General features: G+C 36.7%; 1 pseudogene; it reads left to right on the top strand.

The window, feature by feature from the left end:
- The first annotated feature begins 24,976 nt into the window (after nucleotides 1–24,976).
- LOC107502745 lies at nucleotides 24,977–25,789 on the top strand (annotated as a pseudogene).
- The last annotated feature ends 387 nt before the right edge of the window (nucleotides 25,790–26,176 follow it).

Below are 26,176 nucleotides of genomic sequence, written 5' to 3'. Positions count from 1 at the left end.
AAACGAGATAAGAATGTCCACTTCCATGACTTCTGTTCGACATTGTATTGGAAGCCCTAGTTATAGCAATCAAACAAGAAAGAGAAATGAAAGTATTCAAATTAGAAAAGAAGAAGTGAAACTATCATTATATGCAGATGACATGATACTATACATAGAGAACCCTAAAGATTCCACCAGAGAATTATTAGAACTAATAAATGAATTCAGTAAAGTAGAAGAATAGGAAATCAATATGCAGAAGTAGGTTGCATTTTTATACACCAATAATGAACTACCAGAAATAGAAACTAAGAAAATAATCTCATTTATAATTGCATCAAAAAAGTTAAAATATCTGGGAATAAATTTAACCAAGGAGGTAGAAGATCTGTACTAAGAAAATTGTAAGTCATTGAAAAAAGAAATTGAAGATACAAATAAATTAAAACATATACCAACCTCATGGATAGGAAGAATTAACATTGTTAAAATGTTCATACTACCCAAAGCAATCTATAGATTCAATGCAATACTTATCAAAATTCTAATGACATTTATCAGAAAACTAGAATAAATAATCCAAAAATTTATATAGAACCATAAAAGACCCCAAATAGCCATGACAATCTTGAGAAAGAATAACAAAGTTGGAGATATCATGCTACCTGCTATCAAACTATCCTACAAAGCTATAGTAATCAAAACAGCATGGTACCGACACAAAAACGGACACGTAGTTCAATGGAACAGAGCAGAGAGCTCAGAAATGAACCCACATTTACATGGTCATTTAATCTATGACAAAGGAGGCAAAAATATACAATGAGGTATATATACTCTATTTAGTAACTGGTACTGGGAAAACTGGACAGATACATGCAAAAAAAAATGAAACTAGACTACCTGCTTATACCATATACAAGAACAAACTCAAAATGAATTAAACAGTTAAATATAATATCTGAAATCATAAAACTCTTGAAAGAAAACATAGGCAGTAAACACTCTGTCATTGCTTTTAGTAATTTTTGTTCCTGATATGTCTTCTCAGGAAAGGAAAACAAAAGAAAATATAAACAAATGAGATCACATAAAACTAAAAAAATTTACACAGCAAAGGAAATAAATCATCAGCAAAACGAAAAGACAATCTACTGAATGAGAGAAGATATTTCTCTGTTATATCAGATAAGGGGTGAATATTCAAAACTTATAAAGAATTCATATAACTCAACACCCCCCAAAAAACAATGCAATGAAAAAATGGGCAGAGGACCTGCATAGATGTTTCTCTAAAGAGGATATATAGATGGCCAAGAGACATATGAAAAGATGCTCAATGTCACTAATTATCAGAGAAATACAAATTAAAACCACAGTGAGATATCATCTCACATCTGTCAGAATGGCTATCATCACTTGATCAAAAAACAAGTGTTGGAGAGGATGTGCACTGTTGGTGGGATTGCAAATTGGTGCAGCCACTATGGAAAATAATTTGGAGAATCCTCAAAAATTAAAAATAGAATTACCTTATGATCCAGCAATTGCACTTCTGGGTATTTACCCGAAAAAATCCAAAACACTAATTTGAAAAGATATATGCATCCCTATGCTTACTGTAGCTTTATGTACAATAGCCAAGATATGAAAGTGTCCATCAACAGATGATTGTATAAAGAAATTGTATACAAAGGAATATTACTCAGTCAAAAAAAAGAAAAAAGAAAAAAAAGAAAAAGAAAAGAAATCTTACCATTTGCAATGACATGGATGGACCTAGAGAGTATTATACTAAGTGAAATAAATCAGACAGAGTAAGACAAACATGATATGATTTCACTTAAGTGTGGAATCTAAAGTACAAAATAGATTAACAAACAAAATGAAAAAAGACTCAAAGGTGTAGAGAACAAACTGGTGGTGGCTAGATGGAAGGAGGATTGCGAGGTTGGCTGAAAAAAGTGAAGTGACTAATAAGTACAAACTGGTAGTTACAAAATAGTCACAGAGATGTGAAGTACAGCATAGGGAATACAGTCAATAATATTGTAATGACTAAATGACTATGTATAGTGCCCAGTGGGTACTAGACTAATCAGGGGATCACTTCGTAAATTATATAAATATCTGACCACTATGCTGTACACCTGAAACTAACATAAACTAACATTTAATGTCAACTCTAATTTAAAAATTAAAATTAAAATAATAACTATTAGAGAAGAAAAACTATATTGATTGGCTTAAGAGTCGCTAGATGTTAAGTAGATGCAGTGAATTTTGGCAGAAGTACATGCAGAGACTACAAAGATAGAAGACCAGGGCATTAGGCTGCAATGTTTCTTCCAACAGAGTTGTAAAGCTGTTGCTGTGCAAAGGTAGCCCATAAATACAGAATGATTTAGCTATGGGGAAAAGTATATGAACAAATCAAACTCTGGAATAGTGCAAATGAAATTTTCATAGAATTCGTTATATTAAGAGCCAAAAGAGTTCTAAGAATAAATCCCTTCTTTTATGGATCAAAGGTTATCGCTCCTGGCTGAACAGTAGAATGACCTGCCTTTTTTTTTTTTTTTTTTTCCTTAATCTCTAAGTATTCTTTCTTTAAAAAAAAAAAATTAAGCTTTAAAAAAATGGTATTTTAAATGCCTTTTGCAAACTACACCCACAATAAATATTTGTATTTAATTGTTCTGGATTGGTGCCTAGGCAACAGTATTTTTACAAGTGCCCACAGGTGATTCTTATTTGTATACAGGCTAGAGATGCTCTAATATACAAACTGCAGAGATGAAGGGCAATATGTCTTTCCCAGGTCTATAGCACCGGTGAGAGGCAAACAGAACATAGCCAGATCATCTCTTGATCCATTTTATTTTCAATTTTTACTTAATACATTGTAGCTTGGTATTTCCATTGTAAACACTTAGGCATTTAGTTGTCAGGCTGCCATTTTTACTCTTCCTTGGGACCCCACAAATATTAGGGATGGCCCAAAACCTCTAGGCCTCTTGGAATGACAAGTTCCTGAAAAGCCTCCAGCATCATCAGCCATTTGCAGAGAGGGAAACTGAGATTCATAGAGACCATGGGTCTTAACCAATCCAGGGACAACAGACAGCCTGGGCCACCCCATTTGTACTGGCCCCCTAGCCTCCATCTCTGGCTGGGACTCAGGGCCCCCAAATAGTCCTTTCTACTCATCTTGGCCAGGTTGGGGTGCATCGTTTTTCTGAGTCTTAGTTTTCTTGTCTGTGAATGAAGATGGTCCCGCCACCTTCCCAAGGTGCTCAAGGATGAAGAAGTATTCCTAGGCTCATTTTTGCAGCCCAACCAAGAAACCTTCCTTGCAGAGGCAGACAGCTGGCCTTACAAAAAAATCCTGGCCTGGTATGCACAGTGGCCATGTATCACTTGGCCATGGAGTCCATGAGTCCTGAATGTGCAAAGTGATCATTTCACTCCTAACTGGAGCCCAAAGGCTACACATCTGAAGTGTAAGGACCCTTGCCCACAGAGTGACTGAATTTGGGGGCAAAGAATTCCCTTTTATATGGCCCCACTACTTTCATCTTGCTATTCTCTCCCACCTTTGACAGTCCTAATTGCCCTTACCCACACTTTTAAGTTGGTATTCAGCACAGGAATGCCAGTCACACTCTCCAACTCATCCACTGTTGATTCTACTCCTGAGAAAATAGAAGTATGAGAGGAAAAAGGCTGGCAAGGCTTGGGGGAATGAGGCACAAACCCTTCCTCACTCCTTGGTACCCACTCCCTCCTACTTCCCCTCACCCAAAATACCCCAGCCAAAAGACTTGAATATTTATTTAATTGTATTTTAAAAAGTCATCAAATAAGAGTGTTTTAAATCCCTGAATATTTAAACATGTTAATTTCGTTTGGATTTTTTCAAAATAAATTTCCCCTTTATGAAAATAAGCATAGATTTAATTTGAAAAAATGTTCAACCTTCAAAAGATTTTTTGAGCATCTTTAGATTTTTTTTAAGTTCAAGTTTCACAGAGTGAAAAAGAAAACCATCTGATGGCAACTAAATCTATTGAAAAACACAAAACAGATTATCTCATTCAAATGTAAATAGAAGGCAATTCAAACCATATTTCACAGATGATAAATACCATAACTCCTTGTCTGATTCATTCACAAATAATTTTTCAGTTAACAAACAGCTGATTGTTATACATAAAACCCATTTTCCTATTTTATCCTCATAGTTCACATAGATTGATCAAGATTGACTGCATGATAATCCCAGTAGAATTTCCCCTAGTCTTCGTGCACTTTAATTTCTAGTCCTGATATTGAGAAAAATCAGGGAAATCTCTTTGGCTCCGGAGCAAATATTAAAAGAAGTTTTTCTCTCTATTTTTCTTCCATTACATTTTCCTTTTGCCCTACCTTGGTCAACAAATGGTAAATTAATCTAGAATACTTACTCAAGGTTTCATAGCCTAGTTGCCGTCTACCTGGTTAGTCTAGTCTGCCTTCAAAAGTAATTCATATCTGAGGTCCAGTTTGTAGTCACAAAATGCTGAACTATGGCACAGACATTTTAATGAGCAAAATGGATCTCATCACTGTTTATTCACTTGTGTCGATTTACAGTAGTCGTGACAATAACTGAAATCCTCCAACTTCCTAAGCCAACTTATATATAAACAAAACCTAAATCATTATTATCTTCATATCTCTCTCTCATGCATGCACTTGCTCTCTCCCTCTCTCATAGTTTACTTGCTGCATTTTGCCACAAATTGGCTTAAGAGAAAATTTTACTGGGTTTATTGGGTTTATACACTTCTCATGGAAGAAGCCAGCACTTGGCAAACTTAATTAGTATATAGGAACCAAGACTGAAAGCTAAGTCAGTTAAGCCACAGCCACTGAGTTCTAGAATCGGGAAAATCTCTCTTAGGTATTTAAGCACTTTAATTTCATGTAAAGGGTTTAATTAATGGCAAAGTGAGCTGTATGTTTCCATCTAGTCACTCTGCGGTGAGCTTCATCACTTTCATGTGGCCAGCTAAGGGTCAGAATGAGCAATGAGATGTGTTCAAACAACATAAGCTTAAATGTCTATCGGACCACAAAGTTTTCCCAGACCTCAGGGGCCAGTTTTCTCTCCTTTGTGGCCATGTTGGCTTTTGAGTTATTGTTTTAAATGTCTCTTTTAAACAGTAAATAAGTGATAATGCTAAACAGCTGCAGGGCATAGTCTAGAAAAATGATTGACGGAGCAGCTGTCAGCTCTGCTTTCTATCACTGTGCTGGTCTGAAATCCAATGTGCTTGTTTAAATGGGGCACATTAGCAACTTTACAGTGATTAATAGGATCGTCACACAGTAATTCAGAACCTGTGGCATGGCTCTACGAGGGAGAGATCAGATTTCAATAGACAAAAGTTATTAGGAAGGCCACGATAGCCTGGGCATTCTTTCACATAACAAAGCTCTCATATATGAAATTTAGAAATGCATAACTAAAAAAAAAATCAACTTCATCCCTATTCAAACATGAGTTTCCTAAAAAGACAGCATATCTGATGTGCTCCGAGGAAATACCAGATTTGAGATCTCTCAAGCGTAATGGTTCTTACACTATTGACAAGCACAGAGAATGTATTGTGGACGTGGTACAGTGCTAGACAAGACAGACTTTATTCTTTAACTTTTAGAAAGATAAGTTGGAAGTTTGTTTCTAATGGTGAATTTATTGAGTAGCCTTTAATCAGATTAATTTTTTGTTTGTTTGGGAAAGTCACAGAAATAGAATCTTTTCATTGTGTGTATGCAATGCAAGACCCATGCGATATTCTGAGAGAAGTGTGTGATTGTACTCTTTTAGCTTGTGGTAGAAACTTTGAAATTTTAATAGGCAAATGAGCTGTTACAGTATCTGTTTCCACACCTTGTACTATGATGAAAAAGAAGTGGAAATATTTGCATAACAGCCACAGAACCTTAGAGCTGAAATTATTTTAGAGATTTGTTCTAGTCTTAGCACCATATCCATTGATGGAACACCCCTTGCCCCAGCCTTGCTGGTAAAGATATACCACTGACCTAACACTGTATACCTAAAATATTTACTGTCTCATCCTTTAAGAAAAAGGATTTCACTGTTTTAACAGTTACATGCCTATAATTAGAAGATGTATTGACTGATGTATTAACAGAGCACATCCGAAACAAAGCTGCAAGTAGTTATTCATCCTGATCAAGCAAACCATCTTTAGCATACGCCAAACTAGTAACTGGGTGGGCATATAATAGGACCACCAACTCTGTACCTTTCAAGTTTTTTGTGGTGATCTTTAACTCTGAGATTTACCCAGGTGGTATTCTATTGCTTTTGGTTTCTTATTTGGGCGGGGAGAGGGAGTTCTAAGGACTTGCATTCAGCCGTTCCTACCATAATAGCCACTGCTGGGGACATAGCCTCAAAATGTATTTAAGGTCTCGATGAGCCTATGACAGAGTAAGGACTACACTAAATCTATCTTAACAAAGGTTAAAATAAAACTTGACAAAGTCAAATTGACTTACCAGTAAATTAAGATCCCACTGACATTATTCAAACTGACCAGTCCTAAATTGTTTACCATGCCCTGCCTTACCTTTCCCACAGAAACACCAATAAAGTCTATAGCCTAAGATTCCCCCTGTTTCTGCTCTGCCCCCTGGCCAAAATCCTCATGCTTCCTCTTGGCACTGCATGGCATGCCTCCTTCTCTTAGGGCATGTAATAAAAATCTTTTAGTGGCATTGGATTCTCTGTGCCAACACACAGTCAGCTTTATAAATTTAGACCCAAGAACAAAGCAAGGATGTGCCTCTATTATGATAGCTCGAATCAGGTCTCTGCTTACCAGGTTTACTGTCTAGCAGTTACATAAACCAAATAATATTTCAAAAGGCTACCCATCCATTTTTATCCTACTGTCCTGTGATCACTTGACCATCACCAAAGATTCCTGTGGATCATAAAATTTTGTTTCTGTTGCCAGCTCTATTGTCTAGTGTGGTACCTACATAACCACCTTCTGGTTTCCACATTCAAAACAGAGAACACATTTAAACTTCAACATCTTGCACAAAATCCTCAGCCTATGGAGAACAGATATTATAGAACTTTACCGAAGTGCTGATACATCTTTTTCAGATATATTTATCAATGGGATATAATTAGTATATGAAGATTAAACATGACAAATGAACTCCAACATTCTCATCTTCAAAGAGTTGGGATTTCTTCCTCTATATAATACCAAGGGAATCTTGGCATCTCAACTTTATCTAGCACTAAAACAAACAACCAGTTGGAACCACTCTCCACCACTTGAACCAGCACATTTAATCTATAATACTTGTAAAAATAACCCATATTAAAAGGTTCAATCTATTTAATAACTTATTCCTTCTTCCTTTATCTAGCTCTCTGAGAAACCGCTCCTACACCAATTTTCAGACTTTAGAACATGTATAACCTGGCAAAGTCTTTCAGTACCCTTCTTGGATATCACTTGATTCACAACTCTTTCACAATTATTTCACAACTATGTGTCATTAGCTACAAGAGTCCCCACTTTAATACGTAGTTGGCCGATACAGATGGCTAATAGGTACATGAAAGGTATTCAACATCACTAATTATCAGAGAAATAAAAATCAAACCACAATAAGATATCACCTCACATTGTTAAAATGGCTATTATCAATAAATAAGAAATAACGAGTACTGGTGAAGATGTAGAGGAAAAAAGTCTTGTGCACTGTTGGTGGGAATGGAAATTGCTGTAGCCATTATGGAAAACAGTATGAAGTTCCTCATACTGTTTAAAATGGAACTACCATGTGGCATAGTAATTCTAATTCTAGATGTTTATTCAAAAAAAAACAAAACAAAAAACAAAAACGCTAACTAAAAAAAAAAAAAACAAAAACACTAACTAATAATCATTGCAGCATTATTCACAACAGCCAAGACATGGAAACAACCTAAGTGTTCACCAATGTGTGAATGGATAAAGAAACTATGATATATATGTGAATATTACATATAAAATATATATAAAGAATGAAATAGTACCATTTTTGATGTGTATGGACTTTGAGAGCATTATGCTAGGTGAAATGCATCAAACAGAGAAAGATAAATACCATGTGATCTCTTATGTATGAACTCTGAAACAAATAAAACACTGAGCTCATGGATACAGAGAACAGATTGGTGGTTGCCAGAGAGGGGCGGAGAGGTGGGGGAGAAATGGGTGAAGAGGGTCAAAAGGTAAAAAGAAAAAAAAATTGTATATTCTCTATTTCAAAGTAAAAGTGTATGTGCATATGTATATGCATACACATTTCTATATCCACACATATTTTTGGTGTCTATTTGATCTGAAACAAATAATGAAAACAAACAAAGAACAACAACAGTTGGAATTTCACAATCTTCAGCCCCAACCAGAGCATACAAAAAAATTCCAGATCCTCCTATTTCCTTGAAGGTCAATTGCTTGCAACCATTCCTGGCACCAGTATAGGTATCTATCACCCAGAATTCTCCTATGAAAGCGACAGTATCAATTCTGACTGATATCAATTGAAAAAAATTATTAAAGGATATTATATATCTCATAGATATTTTGGGAAGACTGAAAAATAAGGTTTAGGGATTTGCCTTCAGAAACAATGTCTGAAATCATGTTATAGAAGTGCTGGTGAAGATGGCCCTGACCGTCGCCACCAGGCATTAGATGCTACATGATGCCCCATGGAGATCTCCGACCTGGATCCTGGACAACCTTGAACACCAGAGCTTTTGCTTCTCGAGGACCTCTTCCTGAAACCATCCCTCCCCTTGAGGAGAATTCCCATGACCCTTGCAAGTTTCGGACAGACCTCTAATTTGAGGATTTCAGATTGTAAGTCTTAGAAACTTTAAATCAGCTTCTATAAATGCAAGTAGGACCTACCTCTCTCCCAGGCTTACAAAGTAAAAGAGTTCCCAAAAACATAAAGGGAAGGTTCAGATGCCTTGCCCCACCAAAAAAGCATAGCACCTGCCCACTGCAGGAGTCTTCTCTATGCATGTAATAGGCATCTAATAAATGCTCATAGAGGAAGTCTACACATACACTTTGAAATCTGAGAAAGTACACTAAATTTCTTTCTATCCTACTTTTGGATAGCCACATCTTTTTTCTCTGTGCAATTTATGCTGCAATTTGTTTGTTCCTGGCATAAAAATCTTTATTTTTCAATATGATTTTATAATTCACAGAATGTTACAGTTTCAAGGGACTTGAGAGATTAGCAAAACCTACTTTTCATTCAATTGGATCTTCTAAAGAATTGCTGATAGATGATTACATGGTCTTGGTCAGAAAAGCTAATTTGACAAGAACATTTACCAGGTGTCAGAGCAAGCCAATCTACTTCCTGGATATTTCTAATTATTACTTGTTTTTTTCTTATATTAAATTGAAAACCAATTTGCTGTAACTTCTACCTGTATGCTAATTATACTCTTTAAAGTAAGAGGGGATCATCACTTGCAATATAGGAAGATAGCTCTGATTTCCCCTCCTCTTCACTAGGCTTACCATCTTTACTTCCCTCCAAACCTCCTCATGTGACAAGATTCCAAATTTCTGTCTTTATGGGTCATATCATGTGAAATCCCACCAGACTGTCAATACCCCATAAACTGGTCCAAACCTATGTTAGAGAGTAATACTAAAAACTATTTTTTAAATATATTCATCTCTTTTTTAATAAGACTTTAGTCAATCCTGAATTCCTATTGCTCTGAAAGCATTAGATTGTATGTATTGTTTTAAAATGAAACAAAACACTCAATATTCCTGGACATTCCTTTGCCTTTCCAGGTGCTTTGTGTTTGGTTGTTTATTTTGTGTCTTACCATATGCTCCAGGAACAGTGGCTTCTTGAGGAAATCAAATCCCATATTTCTTTTGCCAAGGTAACCTCATAACTTGAGAGCTAAATTAGAAGGCTCATGGGGAACATTTGTAATTCCTTCTAGGTCAACATCTGCAATGTGCTAGGCATTTAACACAGTAAAGGAAGTGAATGGAGGGGGAAAAAATAGTTTTATGAATGGAAAGCCCTAAGAGAAAAGATCATTTATTTGTTTTGGAGAGTTTTGTGTGTGTGTGTGTGTGTGTTTTGGATTTTTTTGGGAGTGGGGGTGATTATTGGTTTACAAAGTTAAGAAGCAAAGTTAAAGAAACACAACAAAATTTTAACTTAAACCTGTTAATTTGCTGAAGTGGGAGAATAAATGTGATTATCAATTGGAAATGAATCAAATAAATTTATTTGGCAAAATTTTTATAATTTTTTAATTGACTTCAACAAATCCACACTTAGAAAATATTTAACTCCTCTTGAAGATAAATTTAACAGAAATAAATAAATCTCTTCAAGGGATCAAAAGTGAATTGCTGACCTAAATAAGACACTGAAATTCTATCTTTAATGCTTGTTTAGCTTCGGATAAAGAGTCATTTGTGTTTTATTTATCATGGTTAATATCACTCTAAAATTTATTTACAATGACTCAAAGTCAATCTCTAATATTTCTTGGGTAAATAGGTAAAACTTTACTTCTGTTTCTAAAATATGTAACAAACAGTATTAACCATGTGTTAACTATCTGCCGGATACTGTTCTAAATAACATTTATATATAGTATATTTATATGTAAATATATTTATATATAATATAAGTTATATATATATATATGTGTGTGTGTGTATATATATTTAACTTGAGACACAGAGAGTAAAGAAAATTGCCCAAAGTCACAGAGATAGTGACTGGTAGAGCTGGCTGACCCCAGAATCCATGTGCTTAACCATCACATCTCCTGTCTCTCAGGGAGTGGAACAAAATCTTAATATATTCACTCAGTTGTAAAAAATAAATGATATGCTGACCAACTTTTCAGTCCCTAAGAAAACTGCCTTGAAGTATGCCCTTCTTAAAAAATAAAAAGAATAAATAATAAGATGAGAATTTTAGTGTCGCGTGAATTATGTATGTCATTTTCCTTTGCCATCTGAATATTGAGGAGAGCAAAGTAAAGTTGCATCTTATGCTGCATTCAGGCTCTCCTGGGCCTGAGAACACATCTTTATAGTTTTCAGGTTGCCTGTTAATGAATTCCAGTTTTTCAGACTTGAAACATATGTCACTCCAGAGCATCTCATTTAGCCATAAAAATTGACAGTAGTCATTTCATGTTGTAAGTTAAATAACAATTTATCAATCCATATAACTAATTTACAGTGTCTTTCAGAGGTAAAGCCACATATATATGCCTTTATTTGTGCCTAGATATATATATGTGCCTATATATGTGATTTGTCCCAATAGCCAGACCAAAAAGGCATCATACTGCCACTATAAAATATATCTATCTTCCTGCCAGTAGTGCAATATACATCCCAGCTTCAATGTGATAGGCCAGAAGGCAATGTGCTCTGCTTGCCTTGATAAATACCGGAGCGATGGAAAAAGAACAGTAGGCATCGAATTTGATATAGAAAAGAATGAATGAAATAAATAATGCACCTTTGAAAGGTTACTTAAGGGCTTGTCTTTGTCCACAAGAACTATTTTATAATAATACACAGAGGAAGACTACAGTTTAAGGTTTAAACCAAAAAATATCTTGCTTTAGCATCTTTGTCGAAACTCATAAGATGGACTAGAGAGTCCCCAGTGGGCACTGCCGGCATTTCTGTGTGTCTCACTAGCTTGTTCATGGGCTAGTTGACTAATTCACATCACATCTCTGCTACATCTCTTACTTTATTGTTTACTCAGGTCATATTGCTCATCTGTGCTCCATTCCCAATATCCCCTTTTTTATAGTGTGAGAAACTAAAAGTATCTCTTTTCACAGGCTTTGGATTTTGTAAGCAATTGATTGATACTTGAACATAACCTTTTCTTTTTCGACTGTATTTTGATTTATTCACTGGCATAAAACTCATTTTAAGTAATTTCGAGAGCTCTTTTCTAGAGATCCCTGCACCAGTATCTGATCAAATTATGCATAATAAAACCATTCGATTTTTACAAATGTTTGTTTCATATTTCTAGTTGATGATATTGACCTAACACATTTACCCTATCAACACACATTTCAGTTAATATCAGAATAGCTGAGAATCTTAAATAGTATTAAATCTACAGTGTTTTCCCATTAAAGTATTAGAAGTAGTTGGCATGATGTGATAACTTAATTAAAAACAAGGTTTGTTCCTACAGATGTAGGTAGACTGAAAAGACAAAAAAAAGAAATTAAGTCTTTGTCTAAAACCTTCAATTACATTTTTGGCATTAGTGGAGAAACTTAATTGACTTTTGACTTCAAGAAACTTGATTTTTGTCAGCCCCTGTTGAGTTCAGAAGTACTTGGGGGAAGGGTCTGATACTGTATTTCCAGAACAAAGAAATTTTTCTTGAAATTTCTAAAGGGAATTGGAGGGATGTTAATGCTTCTGCAAGAAAAGGGCAGCTGAAAAGAAATGAGACATCCCTGAGTTTGTTAAAGTGCTGAAGGGCACCCTGGGTTTTCAATCACAGCCAGCTTCCTTGAATGCCTTGAGAGGCAATGGAGGAGAGAGGGGCACACCTAAAAAAAATCCAAGACTTGAGTAAGATTTTTCCTGTCCCCAAGCAAACCTCAGAATTAGCAGAGCTCCTGGAAATCAGACCCACTTATGTAGTCTTGGGCTCCGAACATCAATATTATATAAGACCTATTTTTTCTCAATAAGGACTGTTGCACGACTCAGAGGATGGGTGGGTGGGTGAGGGCATTGCTAATAACACTTGAGAATGAATTTTGCATCAACCCTGTGGAATGGGGGCTTGGAGTCAGATGTGATTTGATTTCAGGTAAGTAAAGTTTTATGACAGGCATTTCATGCATACCAGCCTTAGCAGCTTAAGATCCATATCCACTGTACTTAATCTCTCTTCCCATCTTTACTTTGTACAAGTAAATAATTAATTGCCTTATAACTTATCAATATGTCTTTCTTTAATTGTTAAACATGTGTTAATAATTCACAATTCTACTGGTGACCTCTCAACACTCCTGTGATTTTGCAGGTCTCAGAGCTATTTGAACGAAGTCTGTCATTCTTGAATTCAGGATCAGCTAAAAGCTTTCTGGTTTTATCCTCACTCTAGAAGGTATCTTGCTTTCCAATAAGGTCTTGGGGTTAAACAGAAGACAGAGTTCAAGGATTTTGAAGCTCTGATTCAATTATAGTAAGTGAATGTAAGAGAATTAGATATGTCATTGTTGAGTGCATTCACCTAGACCTTGGGGAACATCTTTTTTTCTTTTTAAGCTGGAGAACTCTATCACTGTTGAAATCACACTCTTGGAATTTGGGGTTGTGCTAAACCCCACTAAATCTTTTTACTTGATATAATCCCAATTTCAAGCAGAAATGGGTAGTGTGGTTACATATAAGCTTCCCATGTCATGCCTTCTCCCCATGACATGCTCTATTCTGGAGGCAGCGTGGTATAGTGGTAGTTGAGCTCGGAAGTTGAGCAGACCTTCCCTTAGCTACAAATTCGTATTAAATTTCCAAATACTGGGTAGTCTGGGGTGAAACTATACAACTCAGTAGAGATTTTTCTCATAAAAGTCATTCTGGCTACTGGGTCTTTGTCATATGCAAAGATTAAACAGTTTTAAAGATGTAAATTACCTTAAAAGTTAATAAAATAAAACTCCATCTGACACATAAAGAATTAGGGACAAGAATTTTGTCTAAGGCCAATTAAAATAGTTGAGGAGAAAACTTGGGCATGGACCCAAGTTCCAATCTGGTGCTATATTACTGTCTCTTCAGGTAATCATAAATAATTCTACTTTATTTCTACCCCATTCCCTGAACCTCAGAGATTAGGGTTTTTTTTTTTTTTTTGCTTGCAACTAATTTTCTCTGTGGCATTTTGGGAGCCCTCCAGTAACTGTGCATCAGCAGGAAGATTATTTTAAGCTGAAAAATCTTGGTATTCTGAAAGCTCTGAATAGCATTAATTTCCATATGTTCTGAGAGTTATTAAATGTTTTTCATATGTTTTTTATCTCTGATATTATTTCCTTCTTGTGTTCTCTGCTGACTGGAACAGAATCACCTATCCAGGTAAAATGTTCTGTTGCTTTAGTGTTCTTCTGTTCTTAAATGATATTTGACACTTGGCATCTGGGTTCTATGTCTGCTACATAAATGGCTCTGAGCCAGACCCGATTTGCTGCTTTCATCAAACTATTTGTCAGCCTTGAAGTTGGGACATACAGTATTACTCATTTGTGATGTCATTGCACTTGGCAGCTTTCAGAAATTAAATATTCTAAATATTATGATAAAAAACACTTTTGTCAAATACTAAGGATTACCAAAATTAGCTGCGGCACTGACTACTGAAATAAAATGATACTTAATTCTGAGGGTCTCTTCAAAAGTTTTGTTCTCATCTCTCGAGTGATTGGAGCACCAGTGCTCAGCATCACATGTGGTGATATCTTGGGTAACAGAGTATTATGCTCCTAGCAGGATTGAAAAAATGTTAAGCAGGATTGGAATTCTCCCTGAAAATAATTGAAGGCTTTTAGAGACAGATCTAAGCACTGAGGGGTCCACCCATTTTTATTCCAAGGACCTCTGGGGGTGAGTCAAGAGAGGCAATTTCAAGAATCTCTAGTTGAAATCCCCACCTCAAAGATACAGCTACACTCCCATGTTCATTGAAGCACTATTTGCAATAGTCAGGACATGAAAACAACCTAACTATTCATTAGTAGAGGAATAGATGAAGTAAATGTATTCAATGGAATATTATTTTGCTGTAAAAAAGAAAGAAAAAGAAACCTTACCATTTGCAACAGCATGGATGGACTTGAGGGCATTAGGCTGAGTAGAAAAAGGCAGACCAAAAAAGACAAATACTGTATGAGCTCACTTATATGTGGAATCTAAAAATGCCAAACTCATAGAAATGGAGACTTTTCAGTCAAGGGTACAAACTTCCAGTTTGGCAATAACCAAATCTCTATCAACAAGTACTTCAAATAAAACATAATTAAATGCTCCAGTCAAAATATAGTGTGGTTGAATAGATGAGAAAACAGGACCCTTACCTATTCTGCCAACAAGAGACTCACTTCAGATCAAAAGAAACACAAACTAAAAGTAAAGTGATGAAAAAAGATACTTCATGAAAATGGAAATGAAAAAAAAAAATCTGGGTAGCAATACTTATACCAGACCAAATAGACTTTATAACAAAATCTATAACAAGTGACAAGAAGGATCCAGTAATCCCACTTCTGAGTATTTATCTGAAGAAACCCAAAATACTACTTCGAATAGATATATGCATTCATATGCTCATTACAGCATTATTTACAATAGCCAAGATATGAAGGCAGCCTGGGTGTTCAGTGACAGATGAATGGATAAAGAAGAGGAGGTACATATATACAATGGAATATTACTCAGTCAAATTAATTGATTAAATCTGTACATCTGTAACAACATAGATAGACCTAGAGGGTACTGTGCTAGTGGAGTAAGTCAGATAAAGAAAGACAAATGCCATATGATTTCACATACATGTGGAATCTAAAGTACAAAATAAACAAAACAGAAACAAGCTCATAGATACAGAGAACATTCTGAAGATAACCAGATGAGATAGGATTTGAGGTGGAGGGCGGGGAGGGTGAAAAAGGGGGAAAGGATTAAGAAGTACAAATTGTTGGTTACAAAAATAGTCATGGAGATGTGAAGTATAGCATAAGGAATATAGTCAATAATATTATAATAACTATGCGTGGTGTCAGATGGGTACTAGATTTATCTGGATGATCACTTTGTAAGTTATATAAATGTCTAATCACTATGTTGTACACCTGAAACTAATATAATATTGTATGTCATTATAATTTAAAAGTAAAAAATATTAAGAAGAAAAAAAATTTTTAAATGAAACAGTTCATTAATTAGTTCTTTCCTAGGTTTACTATTTTATATATGTTTTCACTTTTTATCATTGTTATATGAGACTAATTATTTACGCTTCTTTTATTGTAAGTCATCTCAAAGATACTTTGGAAATAGGTAGGGTCTAAATAATCAATATATTTAAAAAATAATAATGACAATCTAGGCAGATATACTGACACTAATTTACTTTCTGACTCTGTTGTTTATGCAGATCATAATCAGCTTCCACACACTGGGGCTCATGAAATAAGTCAACCGACAGGAGCTAGCTGGGTGGTTGCTGCAGGAATCTTGCCCAGCCAGAGAAGGAAGGGAGAGTGAGAAAAAATTTCCACCCAAGCCAATTTGATAGTTGAAGCAGAAAGGGGACAGCCATGGTTGGACACAAGCCACTTCATCTGCTTAGAAGGACTTCGGATTCACCAATTTTAGAAACACTTGAAGAGCTGAAGTTGCGGGAGTCTGGGCGCAGGAGTCACATTGCCCATGATGTGGAATGTGTCCAACAGAGTGATGTTCACAGATGCAAAAGAGAAAGACAAGGCGTTTGCATCCGCTTCAGCTATGTTTCTATCAAAGACATTTCTGCTTAGAATGATGTGAAATTTTTAGAACCCTGATTCCTTTCTATCTTCTTTCTTTTCTTGCTTCTCTTTTTCTTTCTTTCTTCTCTCTTTTTCTGGGACAGTCAAATGTCAGTGAGAATAAGCTGTGGGTTGTCTGTATGAGAGTCTAGCAGTTGTGTATATACGCTGGCTAGTTTATTATCCCAGCATCAGGCAAAAAGTCAGTGCTCAATAAGGGTGTGTGGAATTGAATTGAGTCTTTTCCAAGAGACAATAAAGATTATTGAACCCAAGTAGCAATGAAATTTTCAAAACAATTGACAATGTACTCATTCATTTGACAACATCAACTAAATGTAGGAAAAAACAGTCACGAATAAACCTTCCATATGACTTCCATCTAGATGTGAGTGTTCCATAAATCTTCACTCTTAAGGATAACTTTTGATTAGAAAGGTGAAAATCAAATAGAGCATTAAACTGAAGTCACAGAGATCTCTTTTTTAAGCATAACTCAAATGCATTGCCTCATTTGGATTTAGGTTTGTGTATATTTCAGGCTGACGAATACAGTGGCATAGGGAGACCCAGAGAACAACTGCATCCATCAGGGTAAAAGTATAAAATGCAATGAGAGTCTTTATTAACCTGGGTAAGGTGCTTATGTCTCTTGAAAGACACACTTTGAATGGTTCTATCAGTTTTTAAACAAGTTAGCTCTGGTCTCTCCCCCACCCTTGTGCTGTGTACAGTCAGTGACATAGATGGGATTCATTACTTTTTAGGAAGAGAACTGCCTCCAATATTAGTCTCCCAAGCTACAAATGTGATTTAAAAGCTCTCAACCAGCACTTTATCCATGGCAAGATGCATCGCCTATCCCCTGAGAAGTCATGAGTGCAGTCTCCCTTTAAGGGTACTTAAAGTGGACTGAAATTGAATAATCTTTGCAATTTACTAAGGCTATTTCCCTCCGGCATAGAATAAAGTTGGAGATGCAGAGAGCTCAGAGAATCGGAGCAAGCCAAAGGATCTGGAGTTTGGAGAAGAGCCCACCATCATTTCCACTCCTTATAACCACCCACCTTCAAGCCACAGATGAAAGAAAAGTATCTGTGCCCACAGATCATTTGAATGATTTCTCTGAATGTGACTCATTTAGATGAAACATATGGAAACTCACTTTGGCAAAAATGAAGTAGGGGGGGTGAGGTGGGGGAGCAGGAGGAAAGAAAATAACCCATCCAACTAGATTACATCAAAAACAAGGTTTTCTCAGGATGCCTCTTGAACATTACTTATATCAATGAATTATTCCATACTTATAAAAACAGCTTCTGCTCCAATCAAAGACTAAAAATTGTTATGCTTCTTTCATTTGGATTCAAGAAAGGCTGAAGGAAATCTCTGGGCCTCAAATGTGATTATGGTTCTAGAATTTGGAGTACTGAATTTTTTCACTGGCCAATTACTTTAATCTCATTAATTGGTGTCTGCTAAATCTCCACTTCTTTGGGGTGATATAGGTCCACCCATGTGACGCAGCTGTGCTCCCAAAGGATTTTCCCACTTGACCCATTTGCTTGAATGGAAAAGTTGTATCAATGTATAAACTAACCATGGAAAGTTGTATCAATGTATAAACTAACCATGATGATAACTACTGGCCCAAATGTTGTGGTGTGGATGAGGTCATTCTTATCTCTAACATGACACTTTCAAAATGCATGTAAGAGAGCAGTTATCTACAGTACTGTGCAGAATGCTGTCTCAACACAATTCTACAAGTCTGGTCTATCTTTACTTTGAGGAGCATTTATTCCCTGGAACACTTCCCCATAAACCATCTTTATGCAGCATCAAACTGCTTAACTCTCAGGGCCTTAGGCCTGCTTCTGCCTCTGCCTGAATTGCTCTTCCCACAAGTCCTCATGGCACCCTCCCTTACTTCCTTCAGGTCTCTGATCAACTGTCACCCCTCAGTGACAATCTTCTATGAAATGGCATGCATGACCCTTGTCCTTACCATCTCCTCTCAAGGAAAGAATAGCTATGATAGAATGAGATTTGGCCCCTGAAGCAAGAAGGTTATTACCACCATTATAATTGATGCATTAAAGTTTATGATGTGGGCCAGAATGGCCATATTTATAAAGCTGGTGCTACAGGTTCATGCACCATTAAGGAGGCTGGCTGGATTGATGGAATGCCAGGAGCCCATCCCTTGCCACACACAGATTTATAGTATTATTTTAAAGTCTCCCTAGTTACCTAGCTCTAATAATCCAATAGTTAGTATTAAGAAATCATTTTTTTGGCTGACCAAATTTCTTGAGCTTTTTTGCTTTCCTTTTCTTTTGTAGAGATGGAGAATTCTTGGGATATGTGCCTTAATTGCCATATTTAAAAATTGGCGTCAGATCATCTCTTTCTCCTCAGGAGGAAGAAAAGAAGAAAGACTAGCTCTGGACCAATATATATAACATCCTCCTTGAAATCTACTCGGATGGCACAAAGTACCTCAAACTTTACATGAATGGTAGAATATGCCAGTCCTAAAAGTTATTTACATGCCCTCTCTCTTTGGCCTTTCTTTACCTGTAGAAGCAAGATAGCTAAAACACTGGATTTCCAATCTTCTTTTGTTACACATGGCCATAAAACTTAATTCAGGCTAATATGGTGTAGGCAAAGTTCCTGGGTCCCTTAGCAAATAAAAAGAAAAATCTTTGCTAGGGCAAAGCTCTTCACCCCTTGGCTCTTCATTTAATTTCCTACTTGGGATGCATTTATAAGAGCAGGGTCACAGCAGCTATCTTGAACCATGAGAAGATAAACAAAAGGCTGAAGGACTACACAGCAAGGTAGGTAGACCAGAAAGCTTAAAAGCTCTGTATCAATCCCTGTATTGTTGAGTTGTCTTACAAAACCTAGATAGCCTTGTACTTCATGTCTTGTGAATCACACACATTTCTGTCTCAGACATTCCTGTAGAGCTTTCTGTTTCTTGCAGTTGATTATTAATATAATATAAAGACAGAGACTGAATTCATGGAACCCTCTCCTACCTAATCCCTCTTCCAATGTCTCTATTTCAGTAAAGGACAGTAAATGACACCTTTATCCTTCTAAGTATATAGGCCAGAAATCAAGGGGTTATCTTTGACACTGTTCCCTCCTTCAAGATCATATCCAATCCATCACTACCTAAATGTCCATCCACTAGTCTTCATCTTAACTTCAAGCTCCAGATACCACTGTTCATCTTCAGAGGGCATACAGCAGCTTCCCTCTCCATGTAAGGTTCTCACTGTATCCAGTTTCCTTTTCAAAATGTAAATCTAAATATAAAACCCTTTTTTGCCCCTACCTTATGCTACTAGACTCCTGGAAAGTTCCTCTTCTTCTATCAGAGATAGATGGTGTCTCAGCTTCAGAGAACTCTTCCCCGACTCAGCTCAGCAGTACAAGTTCCTTTGTTTAACACTGCCACAGAACCACCTTCCTTTTTTCAGAATCTCTAGTTGTAATTATGCACCTTTAGTGGGATTAGTTGTTTAATGGTAAGTCCATGAGAGCAGGATCTCTGTTTGATTTTTTGTTTTCTCTTTGCATAGCAGTCTCCATGTCAAATACGACCAGCACATACTAAATGTTCAATGAATATTTGTTGAACAAAGATGGAATGGAAGGAAAACATAGCCCATTCAATCAACTATCCCTCAAATAATTGATGATTATCATTATACTAATATCTAAACAAATGAAACTAAATAACAATATGATTGAGATATTTAAAAAGATATCAAGCTTTACTGGGACATAAATATTTGATGAATCACCAAACTTTGCCATCTGCTAACAGGATTTATTTCAGGCCCCACTTCTCTGAGGCATGGATAGACTTGTTTAGGTAATGGCATGGATTGGGCACAGGCTCTGGACAGCTGGGGCCGAACCATGATGCTGGGGACCCTGACTAGGACTTAATCCAGATTTGCAGCCTGTGTTGGGAACATGATTGAGTTAGAGAGAGAGAAAAAAAAACTGTGGAAGAGGCTTTTCTTCTTTATCTCAAATAACCTTCCCTCTGCAACATCCCTAACAGACACTCCCTAAACATGGAGTGCAGGCCACCTACTAACAAAGAGGTTGTGCAGAAATTTGCCCTCACAGTTTACACACCCCTCACCAGATGACTTAGAAAAATAGCAAATGGAAAAATTGAAGAGAAAGAAAAGAACTGGCAGGAAAGTAAGAAAATATCTTGATCTAGAGAATGTTAGTTTTGAAAAGGTCAAGTTTTTTTGCAAGAATAAAGTGTTCTTTCTTAATGGTTCTCTCAGTCATGGGGTCATCAGGATTTCTCTGTTCCCACTTTCACATTTAAATTATATGATATAATCAAAGGAAGCAGTGAGTAGGGAGAGAGGTTGTGTTTTGTGGGCGTGAGAGAAGATACAGGTGCTTGTGAGGTGGGGACATCTCGGAGCCTCGAATCTTGGCAAGGATGTTTGTCAAGTGACCTTATAAGGGTGACCAGAATGGAGTGGAGAAAAATGGGGTGAATAATGTGTAACATTTTCCTCCACCTCCACCCAAACCCACTGAACTCCAACCATTTTATTCTATTTCTTGTAAGAGTCCAGTTTTAGGGGTCAGAAGCAATGGATTCAAGCCTCCAATCTGCCCTGTATGTATGAGCTTTGTGAGGCAGGCAGGTCATTTAACCTCTCTGATTCATATTTCTTTTTTTTCCATTGGTGAATAACAGACAAAACCCAATTAGTAAATAAAGATAGAACCCAATGTAGAATTGTGCTAAGAATCAATAAGATTATGTATGTGGAAGCCATTTATGCATTGCAAAGCTTATATCTACATTAGCTGATTTAACTGGACCTTTCATTCCCCAGACTCTCTTTAATATATTTAGATGCCATAGAAACCTGTGTTTATTCACCCTTGATTAAGGAAGATAATTCTCCCCAGGGCTACATCGTGAGCACTGGCCAGCTTTTCTGAAACTCTGTACCCTCTCTTTTGTGTCCCCCCTCTTTCATATAACATCTAAGCCCTTTTTGGAGCTGTCCTTCCCTGACTCTATTCAATGGTGCATTTGGAGGCAAGAAAACCTAGACTAACACAGGAAATAAATTGCAGGTTCTACTCACAGAACCTGCTTTTGATCTGACCTCCAGAAGCTTTCACACAAAACCAAGCATGGCTCAGAGAGATGCATTGCTGGCTTTCTATGGGTAAGGGGTATGGACATCTTGTGTGCAGGTCTATGACTGAGGATCCAATCCTAGCAAAACAGGTGGCCCCAGAAGTTATAACAGAACACCCTATGTGGAGATGGCTCCCAGTACACTTGGAACCAGCCCCAAATCCTCAATATCGACAACATGGTAACTCAGGGGTAGTGTTCAGAGTGGCCACATTTCCCAACAAAGCAATTTAAAAAGTTGCGTGTGTGTGTGTGTGTGTGTGTGTGTGTGTGTGTCAAAAAATTTGATCAGCATTAACTATCTTTTGCGCAGTGGAGAAAAGATAGCAAGCATTTTAATTATTGGAGAGCCCCACTGAAGAAATTGTAAAGGTACAGTGGAGATGTGGATAGATTGTGTTTTGATTACTCAAGTGCCACAAATCACATATGTGATGCCCAGGGAAATTTCACTATTTGATAATCCGTGTTGATTAATAAGACTCCAAATTCAGAGATGTGAGGGTGGGAGGATATTTCCGAACCTCACCATCTCACATTCCAAAGTGAACTTCGAGTTTGAAGTTGAAAATTGAAACTATATCATCCTGTTGGCTAGCATCACTCACTTGAAAAATGATCCCAGAATCTATTGATGAGAGAACTCTGAAGGACCTAAGATCTACTGGAATAGTCCAATAATTAGAATATTACACCCCTTGGACTTTGGAAGTGCTAGAATAGACATAAAGAAGAGCTAACCCAGTTCCCTCTTTTTACAGGTGAGGAATCTGAGATCCGGAGTGAGGTCATAGAGCGAGCAAGTGGCAATGTTGAAAGGCCAACCCAGTCTCAGTTTTCAGGCAGGTTCTGTTCCCACCGGTCTGGGCTGGGTTCACTGAACTATGGTTGTAAAGGGCCATTCACAAAGAAATGCTCACAACTTCCAGCTTCTAGATTCCACAGGTTCCCTTCCTTTCACATTCCATCTCCTTTCTTTCTCTCTCAGTCTGCTTGGGCTGCCATAACAAAATAGCATAAACTGGATGGCTTAACCAACAGAAATTTATTTTCTCACAGTTCTGGAGCCTAGAAGACCAAGATCAAGGGGCTGGCAGTGTTGGTGTCTGGTGAGAGCTCTCTTCTTAGGTTGCAGACGTCCACCTTTTCACATGGTCTTTCCTCTGTGTATGCACGTGGAGAAAATGAGAAGTGGGTGGAGGGAGATTCTCTCCTGTCCCTCTTCTTATAAGGCCAACAATCCTATTGGATTAGGACCTAATTTTAAAACCTTATTTACCATAATTACCTCTTAAAGCTTTATTTCCAAATATAACCACATTGGGGGTTAGGATTTCAGCATAAGTATTTAGAGGGAAGGGGGATACACAATTCAGTCCATAGGCACTTGCCTACCCTGTGACTTAAGAAACTGGTTTTATAAGTCTTGAGTTCCAACTCAAGACTTATAAAACCATTTGAAGAACGTCAAATTGTATTAAGAATATCATTTATTGTTTTCAAATACAGCCAGAGCAGGACAATTGCTACAACAGTTATTCTTCTAGAATAAGAAAAGTGTTCACTTAATTCAATACACCCAATCCTAATTTACTACGTCAAAGTAAAGCCAGCCTTGAGCATCTGTTTTGTGTGAATCAGGAAAACAAACAATTCAGTATACCACATCTTAATTTTAATAAGGTCTGAGTACAATATAGCAACTATTGAATGTTTAATATGCTATTAAACTTGTTAAAGTGAGACTCAAACCACATTCTTTTCACTGGCTACCAGGCTTCTAATTAAATACTGACTGGTCGATGAGCTGGATGATAGTACAGAGGCCAGGCAACCTAATTACTGATAAGGTTAATTAAATCTGCTACTTTGCTAGTAGCACCTCTGTCTACTGTAAACCAGCCTCATGTTATGAGACATAAGTTTAGGAACCTCAAAAACAGGAATAGCAAGATGTGCCCTCTTTTGTATATTTGCAAATCTAATCTAGTTGCATGCTTTGTGTGCTATTTGAAGGGTCCTCTGATCCAACAACTAGAATGTGTTCTTACACTTAAAGCTCTGCAAAAGAAAACTTTAACTCCAATGTAAGAAAATATCTATTCTGCAGCTGGTGGCATTTGAAGATGGGCAACACGGAAGAAGGTGTTTGTGCTCAGAAGTGGGGACTCTGCAACCTGCCCAGCTCAGATCACTTGGTATCGGCCCTGAACCACAGAGTCCCTAGCAGAAATCGAGCCTCTCCCTCCTCTTCATCACCCCCCATGAAAACTTTTCCCATAGACTATCAACCCCTTGAGAAATAACTGAAATATATATGCTCTTCTCACAAACGTCAAGGAAAACAAAATATTACCATAACGTTAAGTGTTTGAGAAGCCAAAAAAAAAAAAAAAAAAAAAAAAAAAGAACTTTGAATATGTCAGCCAGCATTACCATAATGGCCTTCTTACTTAATATTTGTAGAACCCAAGGCCTATCTTGACTTATGTAATTGAATGGTGATGCTCATAAGGGGTTCCATGCCCAGGTGTGGATAACTCTATTTGGCAGGTTCATTCATAATGCTTGCAAATGCATTCACTATAGAAACATAATAGTATTTACTGGTCAGTAACCATCCTGACGGCTATGTTACAAACTTAAATTAGCATATAATATTTTAAAGTCGTATCTTAAAATAAGACCTTTCATCAAAATGAATTGCAGATTTCATGTATTATGTGAACAAGTATTGTATGATCTAAGGATGAAGTGGTCTTTCTAAGTATGATACCAATGACACAAATTACAGCAGCAATTGATTTGGCTGCCTAAAAATTAAAAGTGATCAAACAAATTAAAAAAAAAACTAACAACAACAAATATCACTAACATAGAAGAGCACGTCCACGTCAACAAAATTGAAAGCATACAACCAACAGAAAATAATTGACAACATAGAAAACAGACAAAGAGTGAGTGTACTTAATGTACACAAAGCAATTAAAAAATCTGTAAAAACCATGGTGTGATTCTGTCCTGAACAACTGTTTTTAGAACAATAGTCATTTATCTCTGTCCGCCTTCTTTTCCACGTAAGTGCATGCCACCACCCTATGAACAATTTGATGGAGATAGACATGAGCCCCCTGGATCCCCAAAAGTATCTTTTCAGTTGTGAACTAAAGGCTGACAAAGATTATCATTTTAAGGTGGGCAATGAGGAAAATGAGCACCAGTTACCTTTAACAATGGTCAGCTTAGGGGCTGCTGTGAACAGTGGACTGCCGACTGCTGATGCAGAGGCGATGAATTATGAAGGCAGTTCAATTAAAGAAACATTGGCCACTTTGAAAATACCAGTACAGCCAAAGGTTTCTCACGGGGCCTTCAAAATAACCTCACCTGTGGCTTACATTTGAAGGGTGGGTGGTTTAGGGCCTGTGCACATTAATGGACAGCACTTAGAGGAAGATGCAGAGTCAAAAGATAAAGACGAAAAGGTGAAACTCCTAAGTATATCTGGAAAACTTCCACAGAAAAAAGTCAAATTTTCTGCTAAAGATGATGATGAAGAAAAATAAGGAAGAGAAGAATCTGAACGAAAGTCTCTAGGATGAGATACTCCAGCCAAAAATATATGAAAATCAAACCAGAATGAAAAAGATTCAAAATCATCAACACCAAAACCTAAAGGTCAAGAATCCTTCAAAAAAAAAAAAAAAAACCCAGAGGAAAACTCCTAAAACTAAACGCCAAAAGGACCTAGTTGTATAGAAGACATTAAAGCAAAAATGCAAGCAAGTATAGAAAAAGCTGGTTCTCTTCCCAAAGGGGAAGCCAGGTTCATCAATTATATGAAGAATTGCTTCCAGATGACTGGCCGTGTGGCTCTTCAGGATCTCTGGCAGTGGAGGAAGTCTCTTTAAAGAAAATAGCTTAAACAGTTTCTTAAAATTTTCCATCTTATTTTATTTCTGTAACAGTTGATATCTGGCTGTCCTTTTTATAATGCAGAGTGAGAACATTCCCTACCTTGTCTGATAAGTGCTTTCCAGGATTCATTGCCAAGAATATGTTGTCCGAAATGCCTGTTTAGTTTATAAAGCTGGAATTCCACCCTTTTCTTGATTTTAACTATGTATAGAATGTTATGATAGGACATAGTAGCAGCAATGGTCAGATAAATGGAAATGATGAGAAGACAAAAATATACACATGAAATAAACAATATTTTAATAAAGCTTTTAAAAAATCAATGAGAAATAGGTGAGCACCTCAGTAGAAAAAATAATAATCAAAGGACATGATCAGAT

This window comes from Rousettus aegyptiacus, unplaced genomic scaffold, assembly GCF_014176215.1.
Source record: "Rousettus aegyptiacus isolate mRouAeg1 unplaced genomic scaffold, mRouAeg1.p scaffold_m13_p_3, whole genome shotgun sequence".
NCBI lineage: Eukaryota > Metazoa > Chordata > Mammalia > Chiroptera > Pteropodidae > Rousettus > Rousettus aegyptiacus.
Note: the sequence above shows the minus strand (reverse complement) of the source record. Positions and strands in the feature narration are given on the sequence as shown.